Below are 13,566 nucleotides of genomic sequence, written 5' to 3'. Positions count from 1 at the left end.
TAAATGGAATCGTATGCTATTTGTCTTTTGTGATGTCTTTAAGGTTTTTCTATGTTGTAGCATGTGTCAGAATATCCTCCCTTTCTAGGGCTGAATAATATTGCATTGTGTGTAGACACTATATTTTGTTTACCCATTCATCTGTCAAGGGACACCTGGATAACTTCTCCTTTGGGCTGTTGTGAATAAAACTGCTGTACATGTGGGTATATAAATATCTGTTCAGGTCCATATTTTTAATTTTGGGGGGTATATAGGTGGCCAGAAGTGGAATTGTTGGATCATATGATAAATTTATCTTTCATTTTTTTGTGGAACAGCATACTTTGTTTCTGTAGTGGCTGCTCCATTTTACATTTCCACTGGCACTAAAGTTCTAATTTCTCCATATCATCAGCTTTGCTTTTTTTACTTTTGACTTTTTTTCTTCTTTTTGGGGGAGATAGTAGCCATCCTAATGGGTTGTGAGGTGGCATCTTAATTGTAGTTTTGATTTGCATTCCCCTAATGATAAGTGAGGTTGACTACCTTTTCTTGTACTTAATGTACATTTATATATCATCTTTGGAGAAATGTCTATTCAAAATCTTTGCCTGGTTTTTAATCAGGTTTTTTTTTCTTGTTGAGTTGTAGAAGTGTCTTTATATATTTTGAATATTGACCCTTATCAGACATTTGATTTGCAAATATTTTCTCCCATTCCGTGGATTGCCTTTTCATTATGTTCTTGTTCAAAAATTTTAAATTTTGATGTATTCCAATTTGTCTGTGTTTTCTTTTGTTGCATGTACATTTGGTGTCATACCCATGAAACCATTGCCAAACTCTCTGCTCCATATGCTTTCTTCTAGGAGTTTTAGTTTTAGATTTATGTTTAGGTCTTCAATCCATTTTGAATTAATTATTGTATATGTTATAAGGTGGGGGTCTAACTTCATTCTTTTGCATGTGAATATCTTTTCCCAGTATCATGTGTTGAAAAAATTGTCATTTCCTCATTCGATGGTCTTCCCTTGGCACCCTTATCAAAAATCATTTGATAATATATTTGAGGGTTTATGTATTGGCCTTCTATTCTGTTCCACTGTTGTATAAGTCTTTATACCAGTACTTTAGGTTTGTAATAAGTTTTGAAATCAGGGATCTTTTAGCTTTGTTATTGTTCAAGATTGTTTAGGGTATTCAGGGTCCCATGTGAATTTTAGGATAGATTTTTTCCCCCCATTTCTGCAAAAGAAATCATTGAGATTTTGGTAGAGATTCCATTGAATCTGTGACTTGCTTTAGATAGTACTGACATCTTAAAAATATTAAGTCTTCCGATTAATGAATATATGGTTTTTAAAAATCTTTTTGTGTTTGTATTTTCTTTCAGCAAAGTTGCACATTTCAGTTTACAAGCCTTTTACCTCATTAGTTTATTTTTAATTATATGTGTGTTAACATTTTTTGAAATTTATTTTTGTTAGTTTATTTTTATTATGCTGTTATAAATAAAATCTCCTTAAAAATTTTTTTTTAAACATGTATGTTGCTGGTGTTTAGAAATACCATTGATTTAGACCTAGGGCTGCCATAGCAATCTTGAGAAAGAACAAAGATGGAGGTTTCACAATCCCAGATTTCAATATGTCTTACAAAGCTGTAGTAATCAAAATAGTATAGTACTGGCACAAAAATAGACACATAGATCAATGGGACAGAATAGAGATCCCAGAAATAAACCCATGTTTATATGGTCAACTAATCTATGACAAAGAAGGCAAGAATATATAATGGGAAAAAGATCATCTTTTCAACAAATGGTGCTGGGAAAACTGAAGAGCTACATGGAAAGTAATGAAATTGGACCACCTTCTTACACCATACAGAAAAATAAACTTAAAATGGATTAAAGACCTAAATGTGAGACTGAAGGCATAAAACTCCTAGAAGGAACATAGGCAGTAATTTCTTTGACATCAGCCATAGAAACATTTTTTCTAGATAGGTCTTCTCAGGCAAGAGAAACAAATGCAAAATCAAATTATTGGAACTATACCAAAATATAAAGATTTTACACAGCAAAGGCAACCATCAACAAAATGACAAGGCAGCCTACAGATTGGGAGAAGATAATTGCAAAGAATATATCCAATAAGGGATTAATATCCAAAATATATAAAGAACTTATACAAGTCAACACAAGAAAAAAACAAGTAATCCAATTAAAAATGGGCAGAAGACCTGAATAGATATTTTTCCAAAGAAGACATATATAGATGGCCAACAGACGTATGAAAAGCTGCTCAACCTCACTAATCATCTGGGAAATGCAAATCAAAGCCACAGATATTACCTTAAACCTGTGAGAATGGCTAGAATCAAAAAGATAAGAAATAACAAGTTTTGGTGAGGATGTGGAGAAAAAAGAACTCCAATGCACTGTTGGCAGGAATGTAAATTGGTACATACATTATGAAAAACAATATAGAGATTTCTATCAAAAATTGAAAAATAGAAATAGTATATGATCTAGTAATCCTGCAGATTGGCCTTCTATTCTGTTCCACTGTTGTATAAGTCTTTATACCAGTACTGTAGGTTTGTAATAAGTTTTGAAATCAGGGATCTTTTAGCTTTGTTATTGTTCAAGATTGTTTAGGGTATTCAGGGTCCCATGTGAATTTTAGGATAGATTTTTTCCCCCCCATTTCATATACCCAAAGAAAATAAATACACTAATTTGAAAAGATTTATACACCCTTGTGTTTATGGCAGTATTACTTATAATAGTGAAGATTTATGGAATCAACTCAATAGTCCATTGATAGATGAATGGATAATGAAGACGTGATGCACATGTGTGTGTGCGCATGTGCACGCACACATACATATTGAATATGACTCAGCCATAAGAAAGTATGACATATTGCCATTGGAGCAACAAGAATGGACCTAGAGGGTATAATGCTAAATGAAATCAGTCAGAAGACCAAAACTATGTGATGTCTTTCACATGTGGAATTTAAGAAACAAAACAGATGAATGTAAGGGAAGGGAAAAGAAAAAAAGAGGGAAGCAAACCAAAAGTGACTCTTAACTACAGAGAGCAAAGTGACGATTGATGGAGGGAAGTGGGTGTGGGGGAGGTGTGTTAAATAGGTGATGGGTATTGAAAAGTGCACTTGTGATGAGCACTGGGTGTTATATGTAAGTGATGAATCATTAAATTCTACTCTTGAAAACAAGGTTGTATGTTTTTTAAAATCATGGAGTTGAATTTATCAAATGTTTTATCTCCTTATATAGATATGTTCATGTAAAATATCTCCTTTAATCTGATCTAATGTGATGATTAATTTTTTAATATTTAATCAAGCCTGCATTCCTGGGATAAACCCAACTTGGTTTTGATGTAGTATGGGAATTTGTTCATATAAGTATGGTTTTTAACTTAAAGGGTGAGATAACCCTATATTTTTTAAATTAATAAACATTTTTCTGAACTATAACATAAGCAGAATAATACACAAATGAATAAATCTGCAGCTTGGTGAATTGTCACCATGCCCCTGTATCCTCTAACCTGGTCAAAATATGGAACATTTAGCAGCACCACAGGATCCCTCCCATGTATCTTCCAAATTACCACCCCTTCTTCAACCTTAATAATAATCACTATACAAGCTTCTTGCACTTTTTAGCCTAATTGGTTTTATGCCTAGGAATGAGGTTGCTGGTCTCTGGGTTATTGCAAATGTTCTGCATTAGTAAACACTGCCAAATTGTTTAGCAATATAGTTGTACAGTTTACATTTTCACTAGCATTTTGAATATTCTCGATACTCTATATTGTTGTCTAAAATTGGAGTAGGCAGTTTTTAAGAAAATTTTTTTACAATTTTATTGTGATATAATTGACATATGAAAAATTGCATTTATTAAAGTGTACTATTTCATGAGTTTTCACATATGTAATCTCTGAAACCATCAGCATGATTAAGGTAATGAACATAACCATCATCCCTCCAGATTTTCTCGTGCTGTTTGATAGTCCATCTCTCCTTCCCTCTACCCTCCTCTCCAGACAGCCAATGATTTACTTTCTCTTTTGTCTTTCACTTTCTTTTGCTCAGCATTATTATTTTGCGATTCCTTCAGATTGTTACTTGTACATACAGCTTCTTTTTTATTGCTAATTAGTATATATCCATATACTAATCATGCATTTTTCTATTGATAGAAATTTGGGTTTATTCCACTTTTTTGGTCATTATAAATAAGCTTTTCTGAACGTTTGTGTATGAGTACTTTTTGTGGACATATGCTTTCATTTCTCTTGGGCAAATAGCTAGGAGATGGATGGCTGGGTTATAGGTTGATGTATGTTGAACTTTTTAAGAAACTACAAAATGTTTTTCCAAAATTAGTCACACCATTTTACATACCCACTAGTAGTGAAGGAGTTTCAGTTTCTTCAAAGCCTTGACAACACTTGGTGGATCAGTTTTTTAAACGTATGCCTTTCTAGTTGGAATATTGTCTGTTTCATTGTGATTGTAATTTGCATTTCTCTGATGACTAATGTTCAGCATCTTTGCATGTGCTTATTAGCCATTCATCTATCTTCTTTGGTAAAACATCTACTTATATCTTTTGCCCATTTTTCAAGTGAGTCCTTCATTATTATTGAATTGTAAAAATTCTTTATATATTCTGGATTCACATCCTTTCAGGTATGACTTAGAATTTGTGGCTTATCTTTTTATCTTTTAAATAGTTATTTGAAGTGCAAAAGTTTTAATTTTAATAAAACCCAATATATCAAACTTGTTTTATGTATGAAGCTTTTGGTGTCATATCTAAGAAATCTTGCCAAACTCAAAATCACAAAGATTATTTTTTACATATTTTCTTCAAGAAGTGTTTCAGTTTGGCACTTACATTTAGGTCTATAAGTCCATTTTTCTTGTGACTTTATTTAATTTAATGACTTTTATTTTTAGTGTAGTTGACACACAGTGTTACATTAGTTTCAGGTCTACAACTTAGTGACTTGACAAGTTTATACATTATGCTTTGTTTGCCACACGTGTAGCTACCATTTGTCCTGTTACATCACTATTACAGTATCATTGACTGTATTCCTTATGCTGTGCCTTTTATTCCCATGACTTATTCATTCCGTAACTGGAAACCTGTATCTCCCTATCGCCTTCACCCATTTTGCCCAACTCTCCATATCCCTCCCTTCTGGCAGCCATCAGTTTTCTATATTAATAGGTCTGATTCTGATTTTGTTTGTTTGTTCGTGTATTCTTTTCCTTTTAAGGTAACTTTTACGTATGGTATGAAACAAAGATCTAAATTTATTTGCATATGGATATCTATCACAGCATCATTTGTTGAAAGACTATTCTTTCACCATTTCTTGCCTTGCCACCTGTTCAAGATCAATTAGTCATACATGTAAGGGTTTATTTATGGATCTGTGCTGTTCTATTCATATGTATATTTCTATTCTTATGCCAGTACCAGACTGTCAATTACTGTGGCTTCATAGCAAGTTTTGGAATCATGCTATGTAAGTTCTCTTACTTTGTCTCTTTCAAAACTGTATTTTCATGTAAGTTTTAAGTTTGCCAGTTTCTACAAAATAGCTTGCAGGGATGTTGGTAGGAATTGCCTTGAATCTATAGATCATTGTGGGAAGAGTTGCCATCTTTACAATATTGTATATTCTTATCCATGAATATGATATCTCTATATCTCCTTTAATTTATCTCAATAGTGTTTTATAGTTTTTAGTTATAGTTCTAATTTGTAGGTCTTGCACTTTTTTTCTTAAATGTATTCTAAGTACTCTTCTTGAAGTCATTGTGATTGGAATTATTTTCTTTATTTTTGGTAGTATTTGTTGCTAGTATACAGAAAGACAATCAATTTTTTATATATTTCATTTTACAATTTTGTTTTTTTATTACCTGCTCAGTTTTCTTACTAGTTTTGATGGTGTTTTCTTTTTGTTGTTGTTGTTGTTTTTCCTTAGTATGTTTTACATATAGACTCACATCATCTGGAAATTACGAGTGTTCTACTTCTTGCTTTCTAGTATGAATGTCTTTTTTTTTTTCCATTGTCTTTTTGCACTGGCTACATGCCAGCGTATAATTTTAATAGAGGCTGTGACATTGTATATACTTACTTTGTTCTTAATTTTAGTAGTGAAGCATTTAGTCTTTCCCTGTTACCAATGATGTTAGTTGTAGGTTTTTCTTAAATCCTCATTATTAGATTGAGGAAATTCTCTTGTATTTCTAGTTTGTTGAGTGCTTTTTAGCATGAATGGACTGAGTTTTGTTAAATAAATGTGCTTTTTTTTTTTTTTGCACATCCATTAGGAGGATTGTGCAGAGTTTTTTTGTATGTTGTAGTTATTACATTAATTCATTTTCAATATTAAACCAACCTTGCATGCCTGAGTTAATTCCTACTTGGTCATGGTGTATACTCATTTTTATATGTTCCTAATTTCTTGTTAAGGATATTTACATGAGGGATATTGGTGTATAATTTTCTTGTGATGTCTTTGGTTTTCATTCCTCATAGAATATGATGGAAGTGGTTTTTCTTGCACTATTTAGGGGAACTGTTTGTGTTAGGATCAGCATTATTTTTTTATTTTTAAAAAAAATTTTTTTTTCAACGTTTATTTATTATTTTTTTGGGACAGAGAGAGACAGAGCATGAACGGGGGAGGGGCAGAGAGAGAGGGAGACACAGAATCGGAAACAGGCTCCAGGCTCTGAGCCATCAGCCCAGAGCCCGACGCGGGGCTCGAACTCACAGACCACGAGATCGTGACCTGGCTGAAGTCAGATGCTTAACCGACTGCGCCACCCAGGCGCCCCTAGCATTATTTTTTTAAATATAATTTGCCAGAGAATCTGTCTAGGCTTGGATTTTTCTTTTGGGGGAGATTTTAAATTACCAACTCATTTTTTTTCATGTTTCAAGTTTTATTAAATTCTGGTTAGTTAAGGGATTCATCACTTACATATAACACACAGTGCTCATCACAACAAGTGCCCTCCTTAATACCCATCACCTATTTAGCATTTTATGGTCTATTGGGATTTTTTTGTCTCTTATTCAGTCAGCTTTCATAATTTGTGTCTTATTAGGAATTTGACCTTTCCATTTAAGTTCTCTATTTTTATATATTTATAAAGTTCATTATTTCTAATAAGTAATTTCATTATGATCTATAGTGATGTCTCTCATTCCTAATTTTTGTTTACTTTGGGTTTCATTAGCTCTGCTTTTCCTACTTTTATGAGGTTGAATCTTTAGTTGATAGATTTTATATATTTCTATATTCTCTTTTAAATTTTAAAAATTAGGGACGCCTGGGTGGCGCAGTCGGTTAAGCGTCCGACTTCAGCCAGGTCACGATCTCGCGGTCCGTGAGTTCGAGCCCCGCGTCGGGCTCAGGGCTGATGGCTCAGAGCCTGAAGCCTGTTTCAGATTCTGTGTCTCCCTCTCTCTCTGCCCCTCCCCCGTTCATGCTCTGTCTCTCTCTGTCCCAAAAATAAATAAACGTTGAAAAAAAAAATTAAAAAAAAAACTCACTTTTGTTTAAAAAAAAATTTTTTTTTAATTAAAAACATTTTTTAATGTTAATTTTAGAGAGAGAGAGAAAGCGTGAGTGGGGGAGGGGTAGAGGGAGAAGGAGAGGGAGAGGGAGACGGAGGATACGAAGCAGGCTCCGCAGAGAGCCCTAGGTAGGGCGTGAACTCACGAACCATGAGTTCATGACCAGAGCCAAAGTTAGATGCTTAACTGACTGAGCCACCCAGGTGCCCCTATTTCTACTTTCCTAATTCAAACATTTAAGGGTATAAAGTTTTTTCTCAGCACTTCTTTAACTTCATCCCATCAATTTTGATATGTTAATTTTAATTAAAGATATTTTCTAATATTTTTTAGATTTTTTTGATACATGAATTATTTATTTATTTATTTATTTATTTATTTATTTATTTTTGGGACAGAGAGAGACAGAGCATGAACGGGGGAGGGGCAGAGAGAGAGGGACACACAGAATCGGAAACAGGCTCCAGGCTCTGAGCCATCAGCCCAGAGCCCGACGCGGGGCTCGAACTCCCGGACCGCGAGATCGTGACCTGGCTGAAGTCGGACGCTTAACCGACTGCGCCACCCAGGCGCCCCGTTACATGAATTATTTAGAATCATGCTTAGTTTCCAAATATTTGGTGATATATCCCCAATTTTCTGTTGTTTTATAATTAAATCTTTTGTAGTCGAGGAATATTCTTTGTATAATTTTAGTCCCTTTAAATTCATTGAGATTATTTTATGACCTTGAATGTAAACTATTCTGGAGAAAGTCCTACAAGCTGTTGTAAAGTGTTTGTGTTCTGCTGTTGTTGGGTCAGGTGTTTTTGTTGTTTTTTTTTTTTAATGTTTTACTTATTTTGAGAGAGAGAGAGTGGGGGAGGGGCAGAGAAAGAGAGAGAGAGAATTCCAAGCAACCTCTGCACTGTCAATGCAGAACCTGATCTGTGGGGCTCAGTCCCATGAACCTGTGAAATCATGACCTGAACTGAAATCAAGAATCTGATGCTTAACAAACTGAACCACTCAGGCACCCAGGATGGAGTATTCTTTAAATGTCAGTTAAGTTAGTTGGTAGTTTTGTCTAGGCTTCTGTATACTTACTGATTTTCTGTCTAGTTTTATTAATTTCTGATAGACTGTTATAGAATTCCCCTGGAAAGCCATCTGGCCCTGGACTCTTGTTTTTTGGCAGATTTTTGATTACTAATTCGATTTCCTTACTGGTTATGGGTCTGTTCAAATTTTCTATTTCTTCCTGTTTCAGTTTTGGTAGTGTGTATGTTTCTAGGAATTTGTCCATTTCTTCCAGATTGCCCATTTTATTGGCACATAATTTCTCATAATATTCTCTTATTATTGTTTTTATTTCTGCTGTGTTGGTTGTGATCTCTCCTCTTTCATTCTTCATTTTATTTATTTGGGTCCTTTCCTTTTTCTTTTCGATCAAACTGGCTAGTGGTTTATCGATTTTGTTAATTCTTGCAAAGAACCAGCTTCTGGTTTCATTGATGTGTTCTGTTTTTTGGGTTTTGATAGCATTAATTTCTGCTCCAATCTTAATTATTTCCTGTCTTCTGCCGGTGTTGAGTTTTATTTGCTATTCTTTTTCCAGCTCTTTAAGGTGTAAGGTTAGGTTCTGTATCTGAGACCTTTCTTCCTTCTTTAGGAAAGCCTAGATTGCTGTATACTTTCCTCTTACGACTGCCTTTGCTGCATCCCGGAAGTTTTGGGTTGTGGTGTTATCACTTTCATTGACTTCCATATACTTTTGAAATACTGTTGAATTGTCTATTTATAGTCTCAGTTTTGATAATTTTTGCTTTGTGTATTTTGGTGTCTCAATATTAGGGGCATATAATATCTTCCTTGGGTATTGACTCTTCCATCATTCTGAAATGTTCCTCTTTCACATTAAAAAAAAATTTCTTGCTATAAAGTCAATTTTTTTCTATTTTAAATATAGCCATGGCTATAGTTTACATGTAATGTCTTTTTCTGTCCTTCTACATTCATACTTTTGTGTCTTTTTTATCTAACCTGTGTCTCTTATGGTCTAAATAAAGTTGAAGTTACTTTTTGATCTAGTCTGCTAGTTTCTGCTTTTTCATGAAAGTGTTTTGTCCATTCTCATTGAATATAATTATTGATATAATTACATTTATATTTTCTGTTTTGATCCTTGTTTTCTATACATCTCAAGTTTTTTTTTGTTCTCTTGCTACTGCTTTTTTTCTTAATACTTTTTTAGTGTGTTATTTAAATTTTTCTCTTGATTTTTAGAACTATTATTTTAGTTGTTGTGCTTAGTGGTTGCTCTCTTTACGACAATACAAAGTAAAGAAGTAGATTATTAAAATCTACTTTTGATTAAAATGAACTTAATTTTGGTAAGATAGAGTAACTTTGTTCCACTATAGGTCTATATCCTTTTCCTCTAGTGTTGTCATTGTCACATATATCTATATATGTGGTAAACTCAACAATCCAGTGATAGAATTATCTCTTTATGTAGTGTCACATTTTTCAAAGAAATTAGAGTAAAAGAGAAAATACATTTATAAGTTCCTTTATACTAATTAACATATTTACCATTTCTGGTGTACTTCATTTTCTTTGTTTATGGATTCAGGTTACTTTTTGGCATAATTTCTCTTTAGCTAGATGGCCTTTCTTCAGTATTTTCTACGAAGGGAGTTTTGCTGTCATTGAATTATCTTGGTATTCACTTATCTAGGAATATTTTGCCTTCATTTTGTTTTTGTTTTTAAAAATTTTTGTTGAAGTATCATTGGCATTTTCCTTCATTCTGAATGATATTTTTGGTGGATTTATTTAGAGTTATTGTTTTTTTTCTTTTTTGTTTTCAGTAGTGTGATTTTTTTGACTTCTGTTTTTTTCTGATGAAAAGTTAGCCATTAATCATATTGGTTTTTCTCTGTGTATGGTGAGTTGTTTTTTTCTTCCTGCTCTCAGAATTTTCTGCCTGTGTGTAACCAGTTTCATTCTGATTTGTCTAGGTTTATTGTCTTCATGGTTATTCTGTTCTGTACATATCAAGTTTGGGAAGTGTTTGGCCATTATTTGTTCAGATATTTGTCATTTCTCTTCTGAGTTGTCACAGTTTCTTAAACTTTGCATGGTTTTGATGACCTTGACAGTTTTAGGTAGTGGTCAGGTATATTGTAGAGTGTTCCTCAGGTAGGACTTGTCTGATGCTCTTCTTATGGTGAAATTGATGTTATAGCTTTTGGGGAAGAAGAGCACAGACATGACTGTGAATTACCATTTGTAACATGTCAGAGGTTCATGCTATCAATTGGACTTACCACTGATTTTATTAACCTTGATCACTTGGCTAAGCTAGTGTTTGTCAGGTTTCTCCATTGTTACTTTAAAAATTTCTCTATGCTGTCCCCGGTGGAAGCAAGCCACTAAGCATAGGCCATGCTGAAAAGGTGGGGAATTATTCTTTACCTCCTTGAGGGAAGAATTCCTACATTAGTTGCTGATAATTTTTCTGTACAGGACAGTTGTCTATTCTCTCCTATTTATTCATTTAAATGTTTTTTTTTTAATGTCAGTGTGGACTTATATATATTTATTTTATACATTGTGCTGTAAACCAGTATTATTTATATTGTTACTCAAATTGTTCCAGCTTTGGACATTGGGAGCTATTTCATATGGAATCATCCATTTGTTTGAGGATTCTTGGTTTCTTTTATTGGAAAGGTTTTTAAAAAAACTTTCTATTTTTCTGTTGAGATTCCCTATTTGTTGAATCATTGCCATAATATTTTTCTTTAGTTTGGCATACTTTCTTTTAATTCTTTGAACATATTTGTAACAGCTGTTTTGTAGTCTTTGTCTACTAAATACAGCATATGGCCTCATTCAGGGACAGTTTCAATTGACTGCTTTTTCTTTTCTTTTTTTTTTTTTTTAAGTTTATTTTTCAGAGAGTACGAGAGAAAGCATAAGTGGGGGAGGGACAGAGAGAGGGAGGGAGGGAGAGAGAATCCCAAGCAGGCTCCACACTGTCAGTGTGGAGCCCAATGCGGGGCTTAAACTCACAAACTGTGAGATTGTGACCTGAGCTGAAGTCTGATGCTTAACTGACTGAACCACCCAGGCGCCCCTAGTTGACTGATTTTTTCAAAGCCTGGTCATTTTTCTTTGTATGTCTCATAATTTATGATTGTTTCTTTTCCTGTTATTTTTGTCTTTGTGAGTTTATGCCTATTCTATTCATTTCTTGTGGTTTTTTGGAAGGGAACAGAAATAAATATGTTTTCAACATGCCGTGTGTATTTTTTATTTATTTTATTTATTTTAAATTTTAGTTAACATACAATGCAATATTGGTTTCAGGAGTAGAATTCAGTGATTCATCATTTATATGCAACACCCAGTACTCAGCACAAGTGCCCTCCTTAATACGAATCACCCATCTAGCCCATCTCCCACCCACCTCCCTCCAACAACCCTCAGTTTGTTCTCTGTCATTGAGAGTTTCTTGTGGTTTGTTTCCCTCTCTCATCTTCTTCCTCCACCCTTCCTTCCCCTATGTTCATCTGTTTTGTTGTTTAAATTCCATGTGAGTGAAATCATATGGTAATTATCTTTCTCTGTTTGACTTATCTCTCTTAGCATAATACCTTCTAGCTCCATCAATGTCATTGTAAATGGCAAGATTTCATTCTTTTTGCTGGCTAATATTCAAGTGTGTGTGTGTGTGTGTGTGTGTGTGTGTGTGTGTGTGTGTGTGAGACACACACACACACACAAACCCCACATCTACTTTACCCATTCATCATTTGATGGACATTTGGGCTCTCCATAATATGCTATTGTTGAGAATGGTGCTATAAACATTGGGGTGCATATACCCCTTTGAATCTGTATTTTTGTATCCTTTGGGTAAATACCTAATAGTGCCATTGCTGGATCAAAGGGTAGTAAAAGTAAGCTAGATCTTTTTTCCCCTAGATCTGAAGCTTTGTATACTTTTTGATCCATAGACTTGGTGCAAGCAAGTTGCTTATGCTGTTTTTCTGGGGAAGAGGCCTGCTGTGCTGATTCTCAGGCTGACTTGTTGCAGTGGAAATGTGCCTTCAGGGCATGGGGGGGGGCTTGTTGTAAATGGCTCTGGCCTCTGCTAGTTGATATAGTTTTGCTCCCTGAGGGCTCTCCATGCTGATGGGTGAGTTGAATATGGCTCTGCTCCCCTCTCTAGCCCAGAGCTGAAAGATAATGCCTCCTACTCTTCAGGGGAACCCTCACAGAAGAACAATCAGTCACCCCTCTTTTCACTCCTGTTTCTGTCAGAACCCTGCATTCACTCTACCTGTGTCCTAGCTTCTTTATCTCAGGCCCATGACGGAGTTTCAGAACTCCTCCAAATTTTAGGGACTCTGGAGGCATGGACCATTGCTTTTTTTCTGGGGGAGGGCCTTGGAATGCTTTTGCTGGCCTGTGGGAGGAAAACAGTGGCAGGACTGTAGCAGTTCAGGGTTTATGTCAAAATGTAGCAGAACACCAACAACTCTGCTTGCTGCCCTCAGCCCTTATTCTGCTCCTGTGCCTGGATATAGTGCAGCACCTTTGCCCCACCTGTCCTTTTTGTGACCGAGGGGGTCCTCAGACCACGCTGGCTGTCACTCCTGGGATTCCTCCCTGCTTTGCTACTTGGGCACCTTTAAGCCAGGCAATTCCTCCACTGTAGCAGACTTCTACAAGTTCAGATTTTGCACTCCACTGCTTATAATACTTTGCGATAGCCTCCATAAGTAGGCTCCCTCCCCATTGCTATACCCACAGCTATGTTTCCCCCAAGACCACTCTCTGCACCTCCTGCCTTCCAAAAGGTGGTTGCTTTTCTACTTGTAGACTTGCAGTTTTTGTTTTCTTAGACCTCTGGTTGATTTCTTGGGTGTTAAGAAT

General features: G+C 34.9%; 1 protein-coding gene across 7 annotated transcripts in view; it reads left to right on the top strand.

Moving 5' to 3' along the window:
• SCAPER (S-phase cyclin A associated protein in the ER) overlaps positions 1-13,566 on the top strand; it is a 532,470-nt gene that overhangs the window by 179,207 nt on the left and 339,697 nt on the right. The gene's annotated exons all lie outside the window — the stretch shown is intronic.

The sequence above is a fragment of the Prionailurus viverrinus genome, chromosome B3 (genome assembly GCF_022837055.1).
Source record: "Prionailurus viverrinus isolate Anna chromosome B3, UM_Priviv_1.0, whole genome shotgun sequence".
Classification (NCBI taxonomy): Eukaryota; Metazoa; Chordata; class Mammalia; order Carnivora; family Felidae; genus Prionailurus; species Prionailurus viverrinus.
Note: the sequence above shows the minus strand (reverse complement) of the source record. Positions and strands in the feature narration are given on the sequence as shown.